The sequence below is a fragment of the Meles meles genome, chromosome X (genome assembly GCF_922984935.1).
Source record: "Meles meles chromosome X, mMelMel3.1 paternal haplotype, whole genome shotgun sequence".
Lineage (NCBI taxonomy): Eukaryota > Metazoa > Chordata > Mammalia > Carnivora > Mustelidae > Meles > Meles meles.
Window position 1 is genome coordinate 62,228,405 of NC_060087.1, and position 25,141 is coordinate 62,253,545.

Consider the following 25,141-nt stretch of genomic DNA (forward strand, 5'->3'; position numbering starts at 1 on the left):
AAAGATTATAATGAGCTCTTGTGCAAGGCAGAATTAGTAAATTGGCCTTTATTCTTTATTAGCTGAATGAAAGTACTTTGCTGACAAGTTAAAGGCAGATTGTTTTCTGGACTTTCTTTTGAATTGAAGAGAAAAGGTTAGAACATGATTAATTAAGTCAGTCAAAGGGAGGAGTGTTAAATAATGACATTTGTATTAGATTTTATTTTTGCAGTGAATTTCAGTTGTTCAAAATACAGACTTCTCTTGCTTGGTGACAGGTCAATGTCAGGTATAAAAGCTAGGTCAAGGTAACTTTCTTATTAACTCAAATATTTTTAGAAGGCTAATATTTGATTCTTCTCTCAATAAATACTGAACACTGATAGAATGGATAGTGATGTACTAACCTCATATAAACTAATGACAAGAAAACAGAAATGAATATAAAAAAGTCAGTCCTTACAAAGTGTGTTTGGTTCCTTTTGAGTCAGGAGAAGAAATAAATTACCTGATGTTATAATGATTGCATGCTTGTACTTTCAGAACATGTTACAAAAACCAGTTTACTTTTCACTAGATAGGAACTAGACCATAGAATAACTTTTGGAATATACAGTAGTAGCATTTAACCATTCCTAAAATCATTTTTCTAGCTTTTCTGCTGTCCTCAGTTTAAAGTAATTATTACTCTCCCAATCTTTAAAACCTGGTCATTGTTTAATTTTGGTAGTATTGTTGGCATGATTTATACTTGCTATGTAAAGATAGATTGTTATCCATTTCATTCTTTGGCTTCCTCAGTTTAAAAAGTGACTATTACTCTCCCAATCTTTAAAACCTGGTTATTGTTTCATTTTGGTAGTATTGTAGGTGTGATTTATATTTGGTATGCAAAGATGGATTATTATCCCTTTCATTCGTTGGCTTCCTATTTTTTTTTTTACTTACATACTTTGGCATGTAAGTACTTTGGACCAGTCTATTCCCCTTTATACTGTGGTCTTCCCTACCTCCTCCACATACTTGTGGGAATTTTAGGAGAAGGTTCAGGAATCTTCTCAGCTATAAATGAATGCCACCCAGCCATCTGAACAGTATGTGGTGGTTTCATAGCAAGGCCAGAAGCATCCATGAGGGAGAAGGAAGACAGAAAGAGAGAAATGTCAAATGAGAAGAAGAAAAAGAGAGGATTTCATGCTTAACATGTGGGGCCATAGCATACCTAATCTGCTTACTTGTCTATTAATGCCCTTTTCACTATTTTGGGGGTTGCTGTCAAGAGAGAGACAGAGAGAGAGACAAACAGAGATAGAACACTATTTGCCTTCATTCCTTAATCCCTACAAATCATATGCAGTGCCTTTTCTTACCATCCACACATATATCCTAGAAGTATCACGTTATCATTCATCTGGGGATTTTGAGATCTAAGGATTTTTTTTTTAATTTAACCTTTCTATTAGTATTTCACTTATAGCTGTGCCAGGATTTAAGGGAAATATAAAACATATTAACTAAAGTCATCTGTTTTCATAAAGTAAGTGTTTATTTTAATGTTATAAAAAGTCAGTTATATGGTTTCACTTGTGGAGCATAAGGAATATCATGGAGGACATTGGGAAAAGGAGAGGAGAAGGGAGTTTGGGTAAATTGGAGGGAGAAATGACCCATGAGAGACTGTGGACCCTAAGAAACAAACTGAGGGTTTTGGAGGGGTGGGGGTTGTGTGAGCCTGGTGGTGGGTATTAAGGAGAGCACATACTGCATGGAGCACTGGTTGTGATGCATAAACAATGAATCTTGGAACACTGAAAAAATAAAATAAAGTAAAAAAAAATTTAAAAAATGCAAGAGGCTAGGAAAAAAAAAGTTTATTCATATTCTCTAATCAGCACCACCTTTGGAACCACTTAGTTGACAGAGAACTTGGGGAGCACAGAACATTAAAGTATCAAGTACAAAAAGATATCTCAATTGAAAACCTGTTTCAAATGAAAATAAGCTTCATTTAAAATTATAAAATAATTCCAAGGGAGAGGGCATTTTATAAAAAGTATAATTGATATCCCTTTTCTTCAAGAATGCATCTATTATATAAAGTGTGGAATAATAAATGTGTTTTAGTCCATTTACACTGCTATAAAAAATCTCTGTAAACTATGTATTTCATAGATGGCTGTCTTTTTGTTGTAATCTACATGATGTAAGAGGTAAGAAGGGTCTTTGGGGACTGTTTTATAAGGGCACTAATTCCATAAGGGCCTGATAACCTCTTAAAGGCCCCACTTCTAGTATCATCACTCTGGGGGTTAAGATTCAACATGTGAATTTGGCAGGGGCACATTCAGATTGTAGAAATATGTATTGAGCAACAATTGTTGAGTGACTGTTAGGTACAAGATACTATTCTAGGCAGCTGGGAATACAAAAATGAATAAAATGTGGGCCTTGCCCTCCCTCCTGGAGTTGCAGTGTACTGGAGAAAAAAGCACAAATAATGATTATGATCATAATAATCATTATTATGTATTACATGTATGTATATTGTATATACATACATATATGTATATATAACATATAATTACATATGTTATATATATTTCTAAATATATATAACGTAAATATGCAAAGGGAATCACAAATGAAGATATATGGGAGTTCCAGCAATTGGGCATTTGAGGAAGGCTCCATGGAAGAGCTAGAGATTTCCAGTAACTACTGTCTTGCCATATGTAACTTTAAAAGATTCATGCACTTTTGCTTAATTTTGATTCTTTAAAAATTTTCTGAGAAACACTTTTTAGAATGAAACAATGCTACCTAAAACCTTTAGTTGAGAAATATTATTTATATCCTGGAGTATCTTTTTTTAAATAAAAGACCTTACGTTTTAGAGAAGTTAGAGGCTTACCAAAAATTTGAGCAGTAAAGACAGAGAATTCCTATATATCCCCCTGAACCCCACTCAATTTCTTCTATTACTAACATCTTGCATTAATATGGTACAGTTGTTACAATTGATGAACCGATTATTTAAAAATACATTACTCTTATTAGCTAAGTTCATAGTATACGTTAGGATTTATTCTTTGTGTTGGGCACTTATTACAGGTTTGGGGAAATGCGTAGTGTCATGTATCCACCATAAAGTATCATTGCCCTAAAAATCCAATGTATTCCACTTACTCATTTCTCCATCCTCCCAAATCCCTAAAAAACCGTTGATCATTTCACTATCTCTGTTGTTTTGCCCATTCCCATAATGTCATATAGTTGGAATCGTACAGAATATAGCTGTTACAGACTGGCTTTTTTCACTTAACAATATGCATTTCAGAGTCATTTGTGTCTTTTTTTATGACTTGATAGTTTATTTCTTTTTATTGCTGAAAAACATTCCATTATGTGGACATACCATATAGTGTGTATATCCACTGACCTTTTGAAAGACATTTTGGTTGCTTCCAGATTTTGTCATAAAGTAAAGCTGCACTAAACCTTTGTGTGCAAGATTTTTGTGTGATATAAGTTTTCAACTCATTTGGGTAATTACTAAAGAGTGCAATTGCTAGATTATATGTTAAGACTATGTTTAGTTTGTGAGAAACTCCCAAACGGTCTTCGAAAGTGACTGCACTATTCTGCATTCCCACCAGCACTGCATAAGAGAGTTTCTGTTGCCCCATATCCTTGTCAGTATTTGGTGTTATCAATGTTCTGGATTTTGTATTCTTTCAAATGGGTGTGTAATGCTATCTCATTTTTGTTCGAATTTAATACTGCCTAATGACATATGATATTGTGCATGTTTTCGTATGCTTACTGATCATCTGTATATCTTGCTTGATGAGATACCTGTTAAGTCTTTTGCCCATTTTTAAATTGGGTTGTTCATTTTCTTATTGTTGAGTTTTAAGAGTTCTTTGCATATTTTCAGTACCAGTCCTTTATAAGATTTTTTTTTTGCAAATTTTTTCATTCAGTCTGTGGCTTGTATTTTCCTTCTTTAACAGTGTCTTTCACAGAAGTTTTAAATTTAATGTGGTCCAACTTATCAGTGCTTCATGGATTGTGTCTTTAGTGTTACAGCTAATGTCATTGCCAAACCAGAGGTCACCAGATTTTATTTATGTTCCAGAAGTTTTATAGATTTGTGCTTTACATTTAGGACTATGATCCATTTGGAGTTAATTTTTGTGAAAGGCTTTTGTCTTTTTTCCCCCCACTTTCAGTTGTTCTAGGACCACTTTTTTTTAATAATTGTTTTTATTTTTTTTATAAACATATAATGTATTATTAGCCTCAGGGGTACAGGTGTGTGAATTGCCAGGTTTACACACTTCACAGCACTCACCATAATATATACCCTCCCCAATGTCCATAACCCCACCACCCTCTCCCGATCCCCCTCCCCCTGGCAACCCTCAGTTTGCTTTGTGAGATTAAGAGTCTCTTATGGTTTGTCTCCCTCCCGATCCCGTCTTTGCTTTCATTTTCCTACCCCCCATACATCCCCATGTTGCATCTCCACTTCCTCATATCAGGGAGATCATATGATAGTTGTCTTTCTCTGATTGACTTATTTCGCTAAGCATAATACCCTCTAGTTCCATCATCGTAAATGGCATCGTAAATGGCAAGATTTCATTTCTTTTGATGGCTGCATAGTATTCCCGTGTGTGTGTATGTGTGTGTGTGTGTGTATGTAATATCACCTCTACTTTATCCATTCATCTGTTGATGGACATCTAGGTTCTTTCCATAGTTTGGCTATTGTGGACATTGCTGCTATAAATATTCAGGTGCACGTGCCCCTTTGGATCACTACGTTTGTATCTTTAGGGTAAATACCCAGTAGTACAATTGCTGGATCATAGGGTAGCTCTATTTTCAACTTTTTGAGGAACCTCCATGCTGTTTTCCTGAGTGGTTGCACTAGTTTCTAGCACCACTTTTTGAAAAGACTATTTTCCCCCTACTTGGTTGCCTCTACTCCTTTGTTAAACATCAGTTGAATATATTCATGTATATTTTTCTATTTCTGGACTCTGTTCTGTTCTATTGGTCTGTTTATTCTTTTGCCAGAATAGGCAAAAACACTGTCTTGACTATTGCAGCTTTATGGTAAGTCTTGCAGTCAAGTAGTGTCAGCCCTCTGACATTGGTTTTTTTCTTCCAATATTGTGTTTAATATTCTGGGTCTTTTGATTTTCTCTATAATGCTTAGAATTGGTTTGTCCATATCTACCAAATAGTTGGGATTTTGATTGGGACTACATTGAATATTTAGAGCAAGTTTACGAACAACAGACATCTTGACAATATTGAGTCATTCCATCCATGAACATAGAATCTATTCATTAAGTTCCTTTTTGATTTCTTTCATCAGAGTATTATAGTTTTCCTCATATAGATCTTGAACATGCTTTGTTATATTTATACCTAATTATATCATTTTGGGTACAAATTTAAGTGGTCTTACTGTTTTAATTTCAAATCATGTATTGTTCACTGGAGATAAATAGGAAAGCAGTTGACTTTTGTATATTAACCTCATATCCTGCAACCTTGCTAGAGTTGCTTATTAGTTTCAGGAGGGGTTTTTGTTGTTGTTGTTGTCAGTTCTTCAGGATTTTCTACATAGCTAATCATATCATCTACAAAAATAATTTTATTTCTTCTTTCCTAACATGTGTGTCTTCTCTTTCCTTTTCTTATTGCATTACATAGGACTTCCAGTACTATGTTGAACAAGAGCGACAAGAGAGGGCATTTTGCTTTGTTCCCAGATTTAGGGGTAAAGCATCTAGTTTCTCATCATTTAGTATGTTGTTAGCTATAGGGTTTTTTTGTAGGTGTCTTTAATCAAGTTGAAGAAGTTTCTTTCTTTTTTTCTTTTTTTATTGTTATGTTAGTCATTAGTTTTTGATGTAGTGTTCCAAGATTCACTGTTTGCATATAACACCCACTGCTCCATGCAATACATGCCTTCCTTAATAGCCATCATGGGGCTAACCCATCCCCCTCTCCCCTCTAAAACTCTCAGTTTGTTTCTTGGCATCCATAGTCTCATGGTTTGTCTATGCATCTGATTCCGCCCCCCCCCGATAACTGACTTTTCTGCTTGACTTATTTCACTGAGCATAATCTCCTCCAGTTCCATCCATGTTGATGCATTCATCCTTTCTGATGGCTGAGTAATATTCCATGGTATATATGGACCACATCTTTTTCCATTATCCATCTCAGCTCTTTCCACAGTTTGACTATTATGGATGTTGCTGCTATGAACATTGGGGTGCTTGTGGCCCTTCTTTTCACTACATCTGTATCTTTGGGGTAAATACCCAGTAGTACAATTGCTAGGTCATAGAGTAGCTCTATTTTTAATTTTTTGAGGAACTTTGACACTGTTTTCCAAAGTGGCTGTACCACCTTGCATTCCCACCAACAGTGTAAGAGGGTTCCCCTTTCTCCACATCCTCTCCAACACTTGTTGTTTCTTGCCTTTCAATTTTTGCCATTCTGACTGGTATATGGTGGTATCTCAGTGTGGTTTTGATTTGAATTTCCCTGATGGCTAGTGGTGGTGAACATTTTTTCATGTGTCTGACACTACAAAGAACTGATATCCAAGATCTATAAAGAAGTTTCTTTCTATTTTGTTCCCAGTTTGCTGAGAGTTTTTTTTTTTTTAATCATGAATAGGTATTGGATTTTGTCTAGTGTTTTTTTCCCTCTATTGATATCATGGGATATTTTTTCTTTAGCCTGTTGATGTGATGGATTACATTAATTGATTTTCCAATATTGAACCAGCTATGCATACCTGGAGTAAATTCCACTTGGTCATTTTATATATTTATTTTTATATAATATTTGATTTGACTTGGTAATATTTTGGTGAGAATTTTTTATCTGTAATCATGAGAGATAGTGTTCCAGAGTTTTCCTTTCCTTTTTTTTTTTAAAAAAGATTTTTATTTATTTATTTGACAGAGAGAGATCACAAGTAGGCAGAGAGGTAGGCAGAGAGAGAGGGAAACAGGCTCCCTGCTGAGCAGAGGGCCTGATGCGGGACTCGATCCCAGGACCCTGAAATCATGACCTGAGCCGAAAGCAGCGGCTTAAACCACTGAGCCACCCAGGCGCCCCAGAGTTTTCCTTTCTTATAATGTCTGCCTGGTTTTGGTATTAGTGTCGTGTTGGCCTCCTACAATGAGTTCAAAAATTTTCCTTCTGTCTCTGTTTTCTGGAAGGAATGGTATTTACAGATTGTCTGAATATATTGTCTACTTTTCTTTTCTCCTTGTTTTGCCTTGCTAGTCATATTTCCCTTTAGTGCTCTTGTCCATTATGTTCTTTCTCTCCTTCTGATCTTTTTGAGGCTAGAGAGATGAACAAACAAAATTCTCTTTTACCTCTTCATGTATATTGGGCCCTTCTTGGCAGGACTAGTTATAGAGTCCTTAATTATCAGAGACTGCTGTGAAAGGGATTAATTATTGAGGAATTTAGGTATTGAAAGGGTCTGGAAGAATTGTGTTCTTCAGATGACTTAGACAATACTTTCATGACCAAGAAGGGAAAAGTCATTTTAAAATCTAGAATTTGAGATCCTCAGCAAACTGATCATATGGACCAGTAAATTTGGCATCATATAGATACAGCATATTTTTGGTTGTCCTTGATGGTGATTGTACTTTTTCCTTAATTCCATTATTTAATGTCCCAAGCTGTGCATTTTCAAGTTAAAGTTAAACAGATTCAATTTCTTAATTATATACCAGTCCTAAAAATTCAAGAATTTAGATTATTTATATATGTGATTTAAACTTTTGATCTAGGGAAGAAAATATTGTGTACTAAGTCCTTTTATTTCTCTTGTACTTAAATTAATGGGCACATTGCAGTTATAGATGAAACAACTTCTGTCCCATGACTACAATCCAGTAAAAACAGTTTCTTAATTTTTAGAAAACAACAGTGGGATTAAATTCCATACTGAGTCAATTTTGATTGAAATACATTAACATCTAGCCTTATTTTTAGACCTCTCCAGCCTCTAGGGAGCCAGGTCTGGTGTGGCCTGAGACACTGGCTTTATTTTTTAAATTTTGCTTTTAATATACATGCAGTAAAGTGTACTCTTATGATTTTTAATACATGAATATATTCATGTAATTACTGCCACAGTCAGGATACAGAAATGTGCTACCACACCAAGAATCTCTATTGTGTAACCCCTTTGTGGATATATCCTCTTCAGACCCTTAACTGCTGGATACTACTGATTTGTCCTTTATCATTATAGTTTTGTCATTTTGAGAATACCATGTAAATAGAATCATACAGTGTATAACCATTTGAGCTGGCTCCTCTCAAAGAACATAATGCCTTTGTCATTCATCCAATTCATTAAGTCTATCAATAGTTCATTTTTCTTTTTATTGCTGAGGTGTATTCTGTAGTATTGATGTACTATATTTACCTACTGGTAGACATTTGGTTTCTTTCCACCTTTTGGCAATTATAACTAGAGTGACTGTAAACACTTAAGTATGGGTGTTTGTATGAACCTGAGTTTTCATTTCTCTAGGATAAATATCCTAGAGATCATGGTCATGGTTAGTGTGTTTTTAACTCTATAAGAAACCACTGGACTGTTTTCCAGAATGGTTTTTTGTCTTCCTAACAGCAGTGATGAGCGTTCCAGTGCTTTACTTCTTAGCCGACACATGATATTGTCAGGCATTTAGTGATGTCTCGTGGTTTCGATATACATTTTCCTAATGGCTAATTATATTGAAAATCCTTGCATGTGCTTATTTGCCAGGCACCTATGCACTTTGGTGAAGTGTCTGTTCACGTTTTGTCCATTTTTAGTTAGGCTTTTTTTTTTTTTTTTTTTTTTTTTTTTTTTTTTTTTTTTACTATTCAGTGAGTTATTTATACATTCTGGATATGAGACCTTTCTCAGATATGTAATTTGCAAAAATTTTCTCCCATCTTTAGCTTTTTAAAAAATTCCCTTAATAGTGTTTTATATAGAACAAGAGTTTTTAATTTTGATGGGTTCCAGTTTATCATTTTTTTCTTTATGGATTATGTTTGATTTATTACGTCTAAGAACTTTTTGCCTAACTCAAGGTCATTATGATTTTCTCCTGAGTTTTCTCCTAAAATAAAATAAATAAAATAAAAAAGTTATATATTTACCTTTTACATTTATATTTATGTAATTTATATTTATATTTATGCTCCATTTTGAATTGTATCCAGTTTAGTTGGAAGTTTATTGTTTTGTCCAGTTGTTCCTAACATAAACACTATACTCTCCTAGTTGGATTTCCTTTGTATCCTATTGCTGTTGTAAAAACTTTTCACACTTGGTAGCTTAAAACCACACATATATATTATTTTGTAAAGTTCAGAAGTCCAAGATGGTCTCCTGCATCAGAATAAGCGCATTTGTCAGGGCTGTGTTCCCTCCAGAGGCTCTTGGGGGAAAACCCATTTCCTTGCCTTTTCTATCTGCATGCCTTGACTTGTGGCTGCCCCTCCCTCCATCTTAAAAGCCTGCAGCATCTTTAGTCTCTCTGACTCTAACTTATGGCCTCTATAGTCATATCTTTTGTCTTGACTTTGGATCCCCCCCCACCTCCCTCTTATTATAAGATTTATAAGAACCCTTTTGATTACACTTGGCCCACCCAGGTAATTCACGATACTCTTCCCAGCTCATATTCTTTAGTACCTTAGTACATGGAGATTTTAGGGAGCCATTATTCTCTCTACGTGTGTGTGTGTGTATGTGTGTGTGTGTGTGTGTGTGTGTGTGTGTATCTTTTTCTGGACTTTGTTCTTGTCTGTTGATCTGTATGTATCTGTCTCTCTATTCATCCACACCACATTGACTTTATTGAGATAGTTTGATTCTTTCAAAGTTTTTCTTTTTAAAATTTTTTTTGGCTATTCTGGTTTCTTTGTCCATATAATTTTAGAATGATCTTGTCTGTAGCTACAAAGAAGCCATATAGGATTTTTAAATGGATTTTTTTTTAAATCTCTAGAGTAACTGGGAGAATTGACATTCCTGCTACATTGAGTGTTCCAGTCAGTGAGCATAGAATATCTCTCCACTTACTTAGCTCTTGTTTATTTCATCTGCACTTGTAGCTTTATCATATAGACACCGTACATGTTTGATTAGACCATTGGTTTGCAACCAGGGGTGATTTTGCCTTTCAGGGGACATTTGGCACTATCTGGAGACATTTTTGATGGTTACAGTTGGGGATGAGGGTGCCACTAGCATATAGTAGGTAGACGTTAAGGACACTGCTAAACATCCTAAAGTGTACAGAATGTCTCTTCTCATAAGAAAGAATTATCTAACACAGAATGTAGTGCTGAAGGTTGAGAAATCGTGGGTTAGGTTTGTACTTACGGATTTCTTTGGTGGGAGGTTATTTTAATTTTTTTAAAGATTTTATTTATTTATTTGAAAGTGAGAGAGCATGAACAGGGGGAGGGGCAGAGGGAGAGGAAGCAGCAGACTCCCCACTGAGCACGGAGCTTGATGTGGAACTCAGTCTCAGGATCCTAGAATCATGACCTGAGCTGAGGGCAGACGCTTAACTGACTGAGCCACCCAGGCACTGGGGTATTGTAATTTTTTAAAATGTTGGTTCATTACTAATATATGGATACATTAATAATTATTTGCTTATGTTGGTTATAATTTGTTGATAATTATATTTATAATTATTGATAAATTTGGAGTTTGGCCTACCATTTTATTATTTATTTTGTGCCAGTTTCCTCTTCCGTTACTCCGTTTCACCTTTCCTGCCATCTTTTGTGTTATTTAAGCATGTTTTACTATCCCCTTTTACTTTATCTATTGTGCCTTTTAGTCTGGGTACTCCTATAATTTTTTTGTAGTTACTCTAGGAATTACAATATTGATACTGAACTTTTCATAGCTTTCTTAGAATCAGTATTTTACCATGTCAAGTGAAATGTAAAAACATTACTACTCTTTAAGTCCCTTTACCTTCCCCTTTATATTTATAGGTTATGTTATATATTACATCTGCATACATTGAAAACCCCATTAGTCAATGATTTAACTTTTGCTTTTGTCCATCGAACATATTTTAAAGAACTTAAGAGAATAAGCTACTATATTTGCACAGATATTTACTATTTCTGTTGCTTTTCCTTCATTTCTGACGTTCCAGATTTCTGTCTGCTACCATTTCCCATGTGTATGAAGAGTTTCCTTTAGCAGTTCTTTTAGAGGAGGTCTGCTAGTGACTAATATTTAGTTTTCCTTAACCTGAAAGGGTCTTGATATTCCTTTGATTCCTGAAGGCTAATTTTGCTGATTATAGGATTCTAAGTTGATAGTTCTTTACTTTTACCACTTGAAAAATGTGCCACTTCCTGCTGGCCTCCCTGAAATCTGGTTTCTTCAAATTGTTTTCCCCTTATACATAATGTATTGTTTCTATCTGGCTGTTTTTAAGATTTTTAAATTTGTCTTTAGCTTTTGGAATGTTAATTATAATGTGTCTTGGTGTGACTTTTTTTGGGTTTTCCCTAATCAAGGGGTTGCTCATCTTCTTGAATCTGTAAGTTTATGTCTTTTGCCAGATTTGGGGAATTTTTAGTCATTATTTCTTGGAATACTCTTTGCAGCCTCAGACTTTCTCTCCTAATCTTCTAAGACTCTAAAGAGGAGTGATAGGTCTTTATTTTATAGTCCCATAGATCCCAGAGTCTTGTACCCTCTCCCCCCTTTTTAGTGTTTTCTCTCTGTTATTCATACTCAAATAAATTTTATTTTCTGTTTTCAAGTTGACTGATTCTTTCCTTTGTCCTCTCCATGCTTCATAGATCCCATAAATTCAGATTTTTTTAAATCAGTCATTATATTTTTTTGGTTCTGGATTTTTTGTTTGGTTCTTCTTTATGTCCTCTTTATCTGCTGAGACATTCTATTTTTTGTTGTTTGAAGCATGTTTATAAATGCTCCTTGAAGCACTTTTGTGATGGCTATTCTAAAAACCTCATCAGGTATTTCTAACATTTGTGTGTGTTGATTGTATTCTTTTATTTCAAGTTGATGTCTTAGTAGTCCTTGGTATACTGAGTGACTTTTTATTGAAACCTTGGATATTTTGAGTATTATGGTATTAGACTCTGGCTTTTTAAAACATCTTTTGTTTAGCAGACCTCCTATGATATTGCTCCAGTGGGAATGGGCTGCTGCCTCATTACTTCAGGTGGGGTTAAAAGTTTAGGTTCTCACCTTGGCCTCCATTGACTCCTAAAGGAAGGGACTCCTCATGGCTTCTAGGTGGGGTAGGAGTTTAGGCTCCTCAACAGGATAAAAGACAAGCTACACACTATTAGAAAATATTTTCAAATTACAGACCCAACGAAGGCCTCTATATCTAGAAAATATAGAGAGAACTCTTAAACTCAATATAAAAAAACAAAAGCAAAAAACCAGTCTAGTTACAAAATTTGCAAAACACATGAACAGATATTTAACTAAAGAAGATATATGGGTGGAAAATCAGAATATGAAAAGATGTTCAACATTATTGCTGTTAGGGAAACCCAAATTTAAACCACAAGATATCACTATACACTTACTAAAATAGTTTCAAAATAAAAGGATGCCACGTGGCTTAGTCAGTTAAGCGACTGACTCTAGATCTCAGCTTAGGTCTTGGACTCAGGGTCATGATTCAGGCCCCACTTTGGGCACCATTGTGGAACCTGCTTAAAAAATTGGCTTCGAAATAAAAAAATAGTGATGATATCAAATGTTGGTGAGGATGTGGAGGAATTGGATCACTCATACTTTACTGGTGGTGGGAATATAAAATGGTATAGCCACTCAGAAAGAGTATGGCAGTTTCCTAAAAAGTTCAGTATAGACTTACATATGATTTAAAAATTACCCTTGGGCATTTATCCCAGAGAAATGAAAACTTATGACCACCTGTATGAAAGTTTCTACAGCATCTTTTTATTTATAATCCAAAACTACAAACAACCAAAATGTCCTTTAGGGATGAATAAACTTGGTACATCTGTGGAATAGTACTTAGCTATAAAAAATGAGCTGTTGAGGGGCGCCTGGGTGATGCAGCTGGTTAAACATTAGACTCTTGGTTTCATCTCAGGTCGTGATATGAGGGTCATGAGATCGAGCCCCATATTGGGCTCCATGCTTGGCACAGAGTCTGCTAAAGACTCTCTCTCTCCCTCTCTCTCTGTCCCTCCCCTCCATACATGTGCATACTTTTTCCCTCTCTCAAATAAATAAATCTTTAAAAATAAGCTGTTGATACGTACATCATCCTTGATGAACCCTGAGTGAAGAAAAAGGTCTGTCTCAAAAGATTATGAACTATTTGATTCCATATATATAATATTCTCAAAATAACTAAACTATAGAGTAAAAGCACAGATTAGTGGTTGCCAGAGGACAGGGATTTAGGTGTGGGGCAAGGTGGGATGGGAGTGATTATAATGAGGTAGCACAAGAGATTTCTTTGTTGTAATGGAGTAGTTCTGTATCTTGACTGTGGTGATGGTTACATGGATCTAAAGATGGGATAAAATGGCATAGGACCAGGGGCGCCTGGGTGGCTCAGTGGGTTAAGCCTCTGCCTTCAGCTCAGGTCATGATCTCAGGGTCTCTGGGATCGAGCCCCGTATCGGGCTCTCTGCTTGGCAGGGAGCCTGCTTCCTCCCCTCTCTGGCTGCTGCTCTGCCTACTTGTAATCTCTCTCTCTCTCTCTCTCTATCTGTAAAAAAGAAAAAAAAAAAAAAAATGGCATAGGACCATATAGGCAACACATAGAAACCACACACATACATGAATACATATTTAAGTATGATAAAAATTGAATAAGTTCTGTAGTCTAGTTAATAGTAATGTGCCAGTGTACATTTTTGGTCTTGATATTCAACTACAGCTATATAAGATGTCATCATTAGGAGACACTGAGTGAAGGGTTATGAGTCACTTTGTACTACTTTTGCAACTTCCTGTGAGTCTATAATTATTTCAAAAGAAAAGTTTTGTTTTTTTTTTTCTAAATTCACATTTCTCTGAGGTGGTTTAAGTATAGTTCTTGTGAAAACAGAATATTGGGGAAAACCAATATTTGCCACCCCCTCTGCTCAAAATACCACAAGGCCACTGCAGCAAATACACATGTACTAATAAAAACATCTACACATAATATACTCCTTTCTATTTCTTTGGTGTTTAAAAATTTCTTTCCTGTCTAAAATTACTTTTTTGGGGGAAAACTGGAAGTAATCAGTAGTTATATTAGAGGTAGTACATGTTCTTAGAAATGTGCAAACTTCCTTTTTTCTGTCAATTAAAATACAGGACAGATGATATTCATATCCTTTATACATTTATAAGGATGCTGCCAAATTTGACCAGACCCAAACACATTTTCAAGGAAGTAAAATAACACAACTTTCTTGGTGATAGATTATTTTTAGTCACTACTCACTCTGGCTGAGACAAAGATGCAATGAGCTGTAAGTTATGAATTGTGTGCTAGCTATAACTATCACTTTTTCTCCTGCTCAGAAAATTTTATTAGAATGCAAGTGAGGGGATGTGGTCTTATTATACAGAAACACTGGAATCTGCTCAAATTTTAAAAATTATTTATGCGATACTTTATGCTGGTTTCAACAACATATTTGAGAGCATCTACTTTGGGGTACAAATGAAGTAGAATAATATGATCCCTTGCTTTATGAGCTGCTAATATGGCAATGGTATTCTAGAAAAAAATCTGAATTTCAAGTCAGTCTTTGATTTTAATCCTAGCTCTGCTGCTTATTAGATAGGTCATTAAACCTCATGGAACCTAAGTTTCCTCAATTACAGGGCTGTCCATTGAAGAGAATTATGTAATTCAGTTCTCACCTTTATGAAAGATACCTAGTACCATATGTGTCTCTGGTAGCTGTTCACAAAATGTTTGTTTTGCCACAAAAGTTTTGTGAACTGAGGTTGAGAAGCCAGTATATCCATGAACATTGCACCTAGAAAGCAAATGATAAATATATAGTAAAAAGGACAAATACTGAGGTATATAAACTATGAAAAAAAGGAGTTTGCAAATGAAAAGTGTCAAATGGGCTGCAGGTTTCAGAGAATGCATCATGATGGGAATAGTATTCAGAGTGGGTTTTAAAAATGGAAAGGAAGAAAGGTAAATCAGGCAGGCAGACCATTTCAAGCAGAAGCAAGAGCTTGAGGTTATATGACTATATAAAAATCAAAATTGAGAAATCTATCATACTTCAAACTTCCTATTCTATTAGATTATATTTTAGAAGTTAGAAAAAATGTTAAGCAATTTTTCCCGAGTGTTACATTCTTAAATGTGTTCCAACACCTGCTGCATATTTTTTTCTGCATTATCTTTTTTTCTTTAATTTCTTTTCAGCATAAGAGTATTCATTGTTTTTGCACCACACCCAGTGCTCCACGCAATACGTGCCCTCCCTATTACCCAGCACGTGGTTCCTCAACCTCCCACCCATCCCCACCCCCTTCAGAACCCTCAGGTTGTTTTTCAGAGTCCATAGTCTCTCATGGTTCATCTCCCCTTCCAACTTCCCTCAACTCCCTTCTCCTCTCCATCTCCTGGCCATGTCCTCCATGTTATTTGTTATGCTCCACAAATGAGCAAAACAATATGATATTTGACTCTCTCTGCTTGACTCATTTCACTCAGCATAATCTCTTCCAGTCCCGTCCATGTTGCTACAAAAGTTGGGTATTCATCCTTTCTGATCGAGGCATAATACTCCATCGTGTATATGGACCACATCTTCCTTATCCATTCGTCCGTTGAAGGGCATGTTGGTTCTTCCACAGTTTGAAGACCATGACCATTGCTGCTATAAACATTGGGGTACAGATGGCTCTTCTTTTCACTACATCTGTATCTTTGGGGTAAATATCCAGCAGTGCAATTTCAGGGTCATAGGGAAGCTCCATTCTAAATTTCTTGAAGACTCTCCACACTGTTCTCCAAAGTGGCTGCACCAACTTGCATTCCCACCAACAGTAAGAGGGTTCCCCTTTCTCCACATCCTCTCCAACACACGTTGTTTCCTGTTTTGCTAATTTTGGCCATTCTAACTGGTGTAGGGTGATATCTCAATGTGGTTTTGATTTCAATCTCCCTGATGGCTAGTGATGATGAGCATTTTTTCATGTGTCTGATAGCCATTTGTATGTCTTCATTGGACAAGTGTCTGTTCATATCTTCTCCCCATTTTTTGATATGGTTATCTGTTTTGTGTGTGTTGAATTTGAGGAGTTCTTTATAGATCCTGGATATCAACCTTTTGTCTGTACTGTCATTTGCAAATATCTTCTACCATTCCATGGGTTGCCTTTTTGTTTTGTTGACTGTTTCCTTTGCTGTGCAGGAGTTTTTGATCTTGATGAAGTCCCAAAAGTTCATTTTCACTTTTGCTTCCTTTGCCTTTGGAGACATATCTTGAAAGAAGTTGCTGTGGCTGATATCGAAGAGGTTACTGCCTATGTTCTCCTCTAGGATTCTGATGGATTCCTGTCCCACATTAAGGTCTTTTATCCATTTCGAGTTTATCTTTGTGTACGGTGTAAGAGAATGGTCGAGTTTCATTCTTCTACATATAGCTGTCCAGTTTTCCCAGCACCATTTATTGAAGAGACTGTCTTTTTTCCACTGTATATTTTTTCCTGTTTTGTCGAAGATTATTTGACCATAGAGTTGAGGGTCCATATCTGGGCTCTCTACTCTGTTCCACTGCTCTATGTGTCTGTTTTTATGCCAGTACCATGCTGCCTTGGTGAGCACAGCTTTGTAGTAAAGCTTGAAATCGGGTAACGTGATGCCGCCAGTTTTGTTTTTGTTTTTCAACATTTCCTTAGTAATTCGGGGTCTCTTCTGATTCCATACAAATTTTAGGATTATTTGCTCCAGCTCTTTGATAAATACCAGTGGAATTTTGATCAGAATGGCATTAAAAGTATAGATTGCTCTAGGCAGTATAGACATTTTAACAATGTTTATTCTTCTGATCTAAGAGCATGGAACAGTCTTCCATCTTTTTGTGTCTTCTTCAGTTTCTTTCATGAGTGTTCTGTAGTTCCTTGAGTACAGATCATTTACCTCTTTGGTTAGGTTTATTCCCAGGTATCTTATGGTTCTTGGTGCTATAGTAAATGGAATCGATTCTCTAATTTCCCTTTCTGTATTTTCATTGTTAGTGTATAAGAAAGCCACTGATTTCTGTACATTGACTTTGTATCCTGCCACGTTACTGAATTGCTGTATGAGTTCTAGTAGTTTGGGGGTGGAGTCTTTGGGGTTTCCCATATAAAGAATCACATCATCTGCAAAGAGAGAGAGTTTGACTTCTTCCTTGCCAATTTGGATACCTTTTATTTCTCTTTGTTGTCTGATTGCCATTGCTAGGACTTCTAATACTATGTTGAACAAGAGTGGTGAGAGTGGGCATCCTTGTCGTGTTCCTGATCTCAACGGGAAGGCTGCGAGCTTTTTCCCATTGAAGATGATATTTGCTGTGGGTCTTTCATAGATAGATTTTATGAAGTTCAGGAATGTTCCCTCTATCCCTATACTTTGAAGCGTTTTAATCAGGAACGGATGCTGGATTTTGTCAAATGCTTTTTCTGCATCCATTGAGAGGACCATGTGGTTCTTCTCTCTTCTCTTATTGATCTGTTCTATCACATTCATTGATTTGTGAATGTTGAACCATCCTTGTAACCCAGGGATGAATCCCACCTTTTTTTTTTTTTTAAGATTTTATTTATTTATTTGACAGGCAGAGATCACAAGTAGGCAGAAAGGCAGGCACAGAGATAGAGAGAGGAAGCAGGCTCCCAGCTGAGCAGAGAGCCCGATGCGGGGCTCGATCCCAGGACCCTGGGATCATGACCCGAGCTGAAGGCAGAGGCTTTAACCCTCTGAGCCACGTGTGCGCCCGGTGAATAATCTTTTTAATGTGCTGCTGGATCCTGTTTGCTAGGATCTTGTTGAAATTATTACCATCCATATTCATCAGGGATATTGGTCTGAAATACTCCTTTTTGGTAGGTTCTTTGCCTGGTTTGGGGATCAGGGTAATGCTGGCTTCATAAAAAGAGTCTGGAAGTTTTCCTTCTGCTTGTTTTTTGGAACAGCTTCAGGAGAATTGGTGTTATTTCTTCTTTGAAAGTTTGGTAGAATTCCCCAGGGAATCCGTCAGGTCCCGGGTTTTTTTTTTTTTGGGAGGTTTTTGATCACTGCTTCAATCTCATTACTAGATATCGGTCTATTCAGGTTGTCAATTTCTTCCTGGTTCAATTTTGGGAGTTTATAGTTTTCAAGAAATGCATCCATTTCATCTAGGTTGCTTAGCTTATTGGCATATAACTGTTGGTAATAATTTCTGATGATTGTTTCTATTTCCTTGGTGTTAGTTGTGATCTCTCCCATTTCATTCATAATTTTATTAAATTGGGCTTTCTCTCTTTTCTTTTGGATTAGTGTGGCCAATGGTTGATCGATCTTATTGATTCTTTCAAAAAACCAGCTTCTAGTTTCATTGATACCTTCTGCTGCATCTCTGATTTCTACCTCATTGATCTCTGCTCTAATCTTGATTATTTCCCTTCTTGCCTGTGGAGTTGGTTTGATTTGTTGTTGATTCTCCAGTTCTTTAAGGTGTAGAGACAGCTGGTGTATTCTGGATTTTTCGATGTTTTTGAGGGAGGCTTGGACGGCTATGTATTTCCTCCTTAATACCGCCTTTGCTGTACCCCATAGGTTTTGGACCGAGGTGTCTTCATTCTCATTGGTTTCCATGAATTGTTTAAGGTCTTCTTTGCTCTCCTGGTTGATCCAAGCATTCTTAAGCAAGGTGGTCTTTAGCTTCCAGGTGTTTGAGTTCCTTCCAAACTTTTCCTTGTGATTGAGTTCCAGTTTCAAAGCATTGTGATCTGAGAATATGCAGGGAATAATGTCAGTCTTTTGGTATCGGTTGAGTCCTGCTTTGTGACCCAGCATGTGGTCTATTCTGGAGAAGGTCCCATGTGCACTTGAGAAGAATGAGTATTCTCTTGTTTTAGTGTGGAATGTTCTGTATATATCTATGAGGTCCATCTGGTCCAATGTTTCATTCAGTGCTTTTATTTATTGATTGATTTTTCTGCTTCGATGATCTAATACTGAGAGAGGCATGTTAAGATCTCCTACTATTAATGTATTTATATCAGTATGACTCTTTATCTTGATTAATAGTTTTCTTATGTAATTGGCTGCTCCCATATTGGGGGCATAGATATTTACAATTGTTAGATCATCTTGGTGGATAGTCCCTTTAAGAATTATGTAGTGTCCTTCTATATCTCTGACTGCAGTCTTTAGTTTAAAATCTAATTTATCTGATATGAGAATCGGGACCCCGGCTTTTTTTTTGAGGCCCATTGGCATGAAAGATGTTTCTCCATCCCTTTACTTTCAGTCTGGGTGTATCTTTAGGTTCAGAATGGGTCTCTTGTAGACAACATATGGATGGGTCCTGACATTTTATCCAATCTGCAACCCTTTGTCGTTTTATGGACGCATTTAGGCCATTCACATTGAGAGTGATTATTGATAGGTACGTTTTTATTGACATCGTGTTACCTTTGAAGTCTTTCTTTCTGTCGATTGTTTCTATATTTCTGTTCAATTATATTCTTGGGATTTTTTTCTCTTTTATAGATCCTCCTCAATATTTTCTGCAGTGTCGGCTTGGTGGTTGCATAGTCTTTTAAGCCTTGCCCGTCGTGGAAACTCTTTATCTCTCCATCCATTTTGAATATCAGTCTTGCTGGATAAAGTATTCTTGGCTGCATGTTCTTCTCATTTAGTGCTCTGAATATATTTTTCCAGCCCTTCCTGGCTTGCCAGGTCTCTGTGGAAAGGTCTGAGATTATTCTAATGGGCTTTCCTCTGTATGTAAGGAGCTTCTTTGTCCTAGCTGCTTTCAAGAGTGTCTGCGTACAGTTATAATTCTTCGTTCTTACTATCAGGTGTCTCGAGGACTTTCGAGAATCTATAATCTTGGGGGGAAACCATTTTGCCTCTAGAACATGAATGCTCTTTCTATTCGTGAGATTGGGAAAATTTTCATAGACAACTTGTTCCACTATATCTTCTAGACTTCTTTTTTTCTCTTCCCCTTTAGGGATTCCAATAATTCTGACGTTGGAACGTTTCATGACATCATTTATTTCCCTGATTCTGTTTTCGTGGCTTCTGAACTGTTTGTTCCAGGCTTCCTCCTGATCCTTTCTCTCTATCTGTTTGTCCTCCAGATCACTAATTCTATCTTCTGTCTCAAGTCACCCTAACTTTTAGAGAATTTAGATTAGATTGGAACTCATTGAGAACATTTTGAACATCATCCCTGGTGGCTTTCAGTTCTGCCCTAACATTGTGAACATCATCCCTGGTGACTTTCAGTTCTGCCCTAATCAATTCAATTTGGTCATCCATGGCTTTCTCCAACCTAGCTATTGCCTGGATAATTGTTAGACTGAATTCCTTTTCTGATATATTGTCTATGTCGATAGCCATTAACTCTGTTGCAGAAGGTCCATCCTCTGTATTTTTCTTCTGTTGGACATTCCTCCTCCTTGTCATTTTGGTGAGAGATGACTGAACGGATGTAGCTGGATGTATCGACTGTGGTGCAGTCAAGCTGCACCCTGGAACGCTTCTGAGCAATCAGGATTCCCCACCCAAATGAGAGAAAAAAGAAAGGAAAAGAAAAAGAAAAGAGAAAGTTATAGAGAGAGACAGACAGGGAAAAAAGGGAAGATAAAAGAGAAAGCTCATCCCAAATGTGCCCCAAGGTAAGATTTATGAAGTATACAAACAAAAAGAGACAAACAAAAAGACTGATAAAAGTATATGAGAAGAGAAAAAAATATATATATGAAAGCAAAAAAAGGAAGAACCTCGTCAAAAAGAACCCCAAGTATAAGATTTATATACTATCAGGACAAACACAAATACACAGAAACACTGGTGGAAGGAGAAGATGGGAGAGTAGTTATAAATTCTCAGTGTGGGTGAGTAAGGTTATTTTGATCCTTCCTGGATGTATCTTGATGTCTTTGTTAAAGGACTCAACTTTCCTAAGATAAAGGGGGGTTAAAAATTGGTTTACCTGGGCGCCTGGGTGGCTCAGTGGGTTAAGCCGCTGCCTTCGGCTCAGGTCATGATCTCAGGGTCCTGGGATCGAGTCCCACATCAGGCTCTCTGCTTGGCGGGGAGCCTGCTTCCCTCTCTCTCTCTCTCTCTGCCTGCCTCTCTGCCTACTTGTGATCTCTCTCTCTCTCGCTGTCAAATAAATAAATAAATAAAATCTTTAAAAAAAAATTGGTTTACCTATAGGAGTAGCATTGATTGGGGAATGGGGATTACCTTGAAGTTTAACTCTATATGTATATTAGAAAATAAAAATTAAAAAAGAATAAGCTAGACTATACTAAACTACAATTTTTAAAAAAATTAAAAAAAATAGAAAGGCAAAAGAAACACACGGGTGTATGTATCAAAAAGTTCAGGTTAGAAGGTTATTAAGGAATTTGATGTCCTGGTCATCTCACTGTGATGATAAATAGGTTAAAAAATTATCTATATGTATAAAAAAATGAACCAGAATAGTTGTAACGAGTTAAAAATAAAAGTTGTATCTATGAAGTAGTGGTGGTTGTTCTCTTGTTGTCTTTTTTTTTTTTTTTTTCTTTCCTGGTTGGTTTTCTTGGGGAGGGGCCTGCCACGTGCGTTTTCAGTCAATGAGGTTCCCTGAATTAAGTCCTCCCACCCCCTTCAAGGGGATGGGCTCTGAGGAAACCGTTTTTTTCAGGCTTTTGTTCTCTGGAAGTTTTTATGTTTGTTCATCTGTTTTCTCTCACCTTGACAGTTTTTTATGGTTTTTGGAGTTTTAGAGGAGAGCAAACTACACCCTGACCTCCCTCTCAGAGAGAAGCCTCAGAATGCTCTGCAGAGCTGCTGGCAGAGTAGGTTCCCGAGTCACAGTCCCTGAGGATGCAGGATCTCCTCCTTATACCCAAAACTACAGCATCGGTGGCTGTCTGGGTGGCTCCAGACCGCCAGAAAGGTTCCAGGCAGCGATCACACACTGAGATTTTCCTGCTGGCCTGGGTGGGAGTGCCTGGTTTTTCCAGGTCCAAGAGCTCCCGGCTAGCGCCTGTGAGCACCTCTCCCAGGGCAGGGTGTGGGGCGCACGCGTCTTAGGCTTTGATCCCTTGTCGCAGGTCTAAGAGCGCCAGGCTAATGCCTGCCCGTACCTCTCTCAGGGAGGGTGTGGGGCACGCGCATCCCAGGAACGCCTTCTGGCGAGGCTCCCAGCCCCTTACGGGAGCCAGACCCCACGCGTTCTCCCACGTGTTCTCGGGCGCACTGGCGGCTCAGGGACTAAGTCCTTGTTTCTCCGCCACACTCTCTGTGTCTCAGCGCCAGGGGAGGCTGTCCTGGGTCTGGGGACTTAAGCCCCTGTCCCTACCCTCCCCGATTCCCACAATTTCTCCCCACGATCCTTTGCTCTTTTTTGAGTGCTTTCAACCAGACTCCAAGTTAATGCTGTTCCCCAGATGCAGGGCACTCTCGTATTGGGGTATTACTTTCCAATCGGTCGCCTCTGGTGGCTCCTTCCCCCTTTTGTTTATCTTCAGATAACAGTCTGACTTTCCCACTCCACTTTACCTGCCCACTAGCATCTTCTGCTCCTGTAGAGATCCAGACATGTATAATTCTGATCTCAGGCTGATTTCATGGGTGATCGGAGTTCTTTGGTAGGTAATCAGCTCACTTTAGGGTACAGGTTGAAATGTTGCCTCCTCTTACTTCCCCACCATCTTCTCCTGTATTATCTTTAGGCAACCCAAATATTATCAAGTTCTCTCTTTCTGAGCTGAAACCTAACTCCTTGAATATTGTGTTTACTGGGTTTGGCTTAATAGCCCTCTCCCTTTCCCCCCCGCCCTCCTCAGCCTTCAGAACCAGGCTAATGCCTCTTCTTCATTCATGATGGTCCTCTGCTGCGTATTTTAATGGTATTTTTGAACCTATTTGGTTGCTAGGACACTTGTATACTTTACTTTGAAATCTTGATTGGTAAGATTTACATAGCTCCTGTCAGCTGTCAGCTGAACTTGGGCTTGTTGACAATATTTTTTATGTTTAACAAAGATGAATGATATAATAATGGGACATTAACAATGTTAGGGTCCATGATCAAAGGAACGAGACCTACACAAAGCGAAAATCAAGCAAAGCTTTATTTCGCGCCATCCTTCAGAAATCAAACTGACCGGTAGGTGCCCGAGCTTTAGTGGGGGCCACCGCCTCCTTGCCCTGGGGTCCCTCCTGGAGGCTCCCTGCCTCACTCTCACTGTACCACAGGCCGCTCCCCGGTACGAGGCCGCTCCCTGGATGAGGCTGCTCCCCGGACTGGTGACAGCGCCACTGCTCTGGGCGGCGAGGCCACTCATGGCGGCGCCGCTGCTAATGAGGCCGCTCCGGACAGGGCCGCTCCGGATGAGGCAGCTCGTGATGAGGCCGCTGCCAACGAGGCTGTTCCCCGGGCTCGTGACGGCGGCGAGGTCGCTCCCAGTGGCACCGCTGCTCCAGGCGGCGGGGCTCCCAGCAATGGCGCTCCCAATGATGAAGAGGCCGCTGTCACTCTCGATGACCCCGACACCCTAACGGCTCCCAATGGCTACTCTAATGGCTACTGCTACCCTCCCCCCCTCAAAGACCAGCCTTTCTAGAGGTGGTTGAGCCCGGCCTACACATAGGTGGCCAATGAGATTGCAACTCACCTCAGTAAATATATGCATGCCCCACTGATTGGATGTCTCCATCTAGCTGGCCTGGCCCGCCCCTGTATCCGGGGTTTTCAGTTCCTCTGGCTAATCAGGCCCCTACAACAAGAGCTGGGATTTCATTGTTTTTGTCAAGCCTTACAGACTTGCTTTCAGGGTGCCTGGGTGGCTAAGTCGGTTAAGCTGCTTCTTCGACTCAGGTCATGATCTCAGGGTCCTGGGATTGAGCATCACTTTGGGCGCCCTGCTCAGCAGGGAGTCTGCTTCTCCATCTCTCTCTCTCTCTCTCAAATAAATAAAAATTTAAAAAAAAGAATTGCTTTCATATGTTATTGATATACATGAACTTAATTTCTTTAAAGCTTTGACATTCTGATCAGTTTTCTGTTCTTAAGTGATAGTTGATGTTTTTGATACTATAACCTTGCAGAAAATGTGAAATGTGCCTTGAATATATGAAAGCGATATACCCATAATTTTCATATTTTCTGGTGTATTCTCTTAGACAAATACGTTGGTTTTTGAAAGCTTAATTTGGTATATAGTGGGTTTTGTTTAGTAGTGGAGCAAAGGAATCTTCTTAAATTTTTATTATTGAGTTATAGTTGACATACAATGTCAAAATTAGTTTCAGGTGTACAGCAAAGTGCTCCAGCAATTCTATACATTACTCAGCGCTCACCACAAAAATGTAGTCACCATACAACATTATTTCAGTGTTATTGACTATATTTCTTATGCTATGCTTTATGTCTCTATGACTCACTTATCTTAAAACCAGAAGTTTGTACCTTTTCATTTCCTTCACCTATTTCACTCATTCCCCCACCTCTTCTCTGACCCAAGGAATCTTTTTGTGGGGCAGATAGATCTACGAGTATTGTGTTTTTTCCCAAGTAGTCAGCCACAGATACTTGTAATTTATCTACTTTTGAGATACATTTTCACTAAATAATTTTAGTTTTACTATTATTTTGGTGAACAAATATTTTTATGTATTTGATTGGGTATCTACTAAATACAAAGCATAGTAGTACAGAACAAGTGTAGGATTATGATACAGATCATCAAGGATCTAGTAAGAAAGAAAAATATTTACATAAATGACGATAAGGCATTTTGCCTTAAGTGTCCTAAGCTCTGTAGCAATTTCAGATAATGGAGAGAGCATTTTGAGTAGATGATCAGAGA

General features: G+C 37.8%; 1 protein-coding gene across 2 annotated transcripts in view; it reads left to right on the forward strand.

The window, feature by feature from the left end:
- ABCB7 (ATP binding cassette subfamily B member 7) overlaps window positions 1–25,141 on the forward strand; it is a 162,447-nt gene that overhangs the window by 92,869 nt on the left and 44,437 nt on the right. The gene's annotated exons all lie outside the window — the stretch shown is intronic.